We start from the raw sequence: 3,169 nt of genomic DNA, 5'->3' as shown, positions 1-3,169 counted from the left end.
TTGGCGTTGGTTGTAAAAAATCAACATTTGATGTTACAAGATCTAAGCTTGAACCCTAGCTCCTTTAGCCAGAATCTCAGCTTCTTCAGTGATAATATCTAACTCAGAGGGCTGTTGCAAGGGTAAATTTGGACAATTTATGGAAAAGCCCCTACTTGATTTAAATACTTTTAAAATTTAAAGAATATTAAAATGCTTTAACTTTCTTCTAATTTTTCTTAAGTGCCCTTCAGTTTCAAAATGTTACCCTTTGTTCTCAAAATAACTCCACAAAGTAGGTACTATCTATTTTTATAGGTGAATAAAGAGACACAGAGAGATAAAGTACTTTTTTCTAAAAACACTTAAATAGTAAAAGACTAAGCAGGAATTAAATTCAAGACCTGGCATACTAATTGTCAACCCACCCCTCCCCAAAAGAAGGACTTTGTCCAAAAGTGGACCTGGCAGATGTATACTTATTGTCAGATGAGGTCTAGGAAGTGTCTATGTCTGATTAACAAGGACAAGATGTGTTTGTTGGAGCTGCTCTCATTTAGGTTGGCTAAAATTGGGGTAGATATTATTCTGAGAGATTTTTGATGAATACCCATTGAAATAAGGCCAGGATAAAAGCTAAGGTCATTAGTTAGAAAAGACTGGATTTTGTGCCCCCCCGCCAAATGGACAGAATATAGATCTAGGGGTAGACAGGATAGAAGTGGGTGATTTAGGAAATAAAATACAGATTAGAGAGATCTGACAGTTCACGAATTTGTTAACTCCTCTCACTTGATAGTCTCCCCAGCTGACCTATTCCACCAAACCACATCCACATAAATACACACACAGCAACAATTTCTTTCTTCAAAAAAAGAAGGGAGAGTGGATTGAGGAGATTTCTAATCTTTCATTTCATGAACAAATGGTCTCTAGGTGAGAGAGTGTTGGCTTTATTTTCAATAGAGTTGAGTTTTGTTTTTATTATTTTTTTAAAGATTTATTGATTTATTTGAGAGAGAGAGAGCAGAGGGAGGGCCAGAGGGACAGAAACTCAAGCAGACTTCATGCTGAGTGTGGAGCCCAACTCGGGGCTCAATCCCATGACCTGAGCTGAAACCCAAAGTCAGACGCTTAACTGACTGAGCCACCCAGGAGTCCCTAGAATTGAGTTTTAAATCACTCTTTACCTAACCGTATGCTCTTTTAAATTTTTTTTTTTCCTGGCAAGTTTTCCTTTAATTTTATTTAGGTTCCCCTCTCCTCTTATCTATGATACTTTGTGTACACTACCATTCTAGCTCTCTCTCTTTTTTTTTTTTTAAGTAGGCTCCTCATCTAATGTGGGTCTTGAACTCACAACCTTGAGATCAAGAGTCACATGCTATACCGGCTGAGCCAGACAGGCACTCTTCATCCTACATCTCTAATCAAACTATAGGACCTGTCCTGAGCTGAGCAGTAACCAGACTTGCTGTTTAACTGGAGGATGTTAAGACCTTGGATTCAAAGGGGGAAAGAGAAGCTGATAGAGAACTTCCCTCTTCTGTGTTTGATGAAAATTTGGAGGCAGGTGGTGAAGACCCAAGCGGTAGAGATTTGAGAACTCTTGGTTTGCAGAGGTTTGTGAATTCCCAGGGAATGGTAATTTATCTTCTCTACTGAGCGTTCCTGAGGTGACAGTGGGTCTCCCTTGTCTGCCGTGAGCTGCAGGAATGCTTAGCAGATGCTTTGAGTCCTTTTTTGCCCTGGTTCTAGAAGAACACCAAGCATGGCCTGCTGAAAAGACTGAGGAACAGAGAGGCTTTGTTTAAGCTCTCATTAGGGGAATTCTATTTCCACACTCAGGCAAATATCTGACATACTTCGCCAGATTGCTGTGCCTCCCTTCATTATCAAGATTACTGCCATCCAAGGTTCCTCAGCAACTGGAACGTAACCCCCCCAGGGAAGAGACAAACTAAATCAACAACCAACCGAAACGGTGCCAGAATCCAGAATGAAGAGACTCAAGAGACACACAAAATAAGTGGCTTCTAACAACATAAAGCTATTGCAGAAGTCCTCCCCTAGGTCAGCAGAGCTCTCTTACTTATACAAACAGGCAGTATAGACTGTGGAAGCAAGGGCTGGGAAGTCTGAAATTATCTCCACTTTCACCACATTGTCTGAAATTGCAGTTAAACATTATAGGCCAGTCTTTCTGATTTAGATAGGAACAAAGAATAACAAAAACTTCCTGAAACTGATCATCCAAGTAGAGCTTAAAAATCAGGCTATTAGTATCAATAGTATTATTTGATATCAGAAATGTTTTTAGGAACAGATAAGGTATAAAAAATGTTATTTAACTATTGACAGAGCTAGGTTAGACTTTGAACTTGATCTTGAACAAAAATGCACCCCATTCCCCAATAAACAAAATTGTAAGAACAATTAAGGAGATTCAAGCATTGCAAGCACAGACACACGCAAAATTTAGCTGCATCTATAAAGATGGACAATGACTTGCAAGCAAACAAATGAATTAATAGATAAATAGAAGGAGCACAGAAATCTCTGTTAAAACCAATGAGATAAAGATGGGCAAGGCCATAGATTTGGATAACAGATCCAGTAGACTTTCCATGTGAATAACAGGACTGCTAGACAAAGAAAAATTAACAGATGAGACGAGGAAGCCACTAAGAAGTAGAAGGAAGTTTATCTGAGCAGAAGAAGACTCAAGTCTTCAAATTAAAATGCTTCATCAAATTCTAGGCAAAACAGATAAAAAAGGACATATTCTATTGTGAAAAAAAGACCATTAACTCAATTTTAAAATAAGACTACCATTTATAAGAACTGCATTGCAGGAAGGCAGGAGAGAGTGTTCACAAGCCAAGAGCTAATGGCCATCACAATGCTGTTCCTAAGCACATCACAATTATAGACTTAAAAAAGCAATACCTGTGTATACCCAAGACCCTCTGAGTTTTGCCTTATGGTCAACAGGGAATGAGGGGTTCTCTGGACATCTGGATAGTGAAAATGATTCTTTGTGATGATCAGCAAGACTGGGGATAGTGGATTTTATAACATAACCACACTTCAAAAACCCATGTAAAAGAGACTCTGACGTACATTTGAAAGAAATCACCTATTTGTCTAATGAAATACTTAGGATCTATAAATAAATTATATGATTTCT

This window comes from Zalophus californianus, chromosome 7 (assembly GCF_009762305.2).
Source record: "Zalophus californianus isolate mZalCal1 chromosome 7, mZalCal1.pri.v2, whole genome shotgun sequence".
In the NCBI taxonomy this organism is placed as follows: Eukaryota; Metazoa; Chordata; class Mammalia; order Carnivora; family Otariidae; genus Zalophus; species Zalophus californianus.
The sequence above is the reverse complement of the archived record's forward strand: the minus strand, read 5'-3'. Positions refer to the sequence as shown.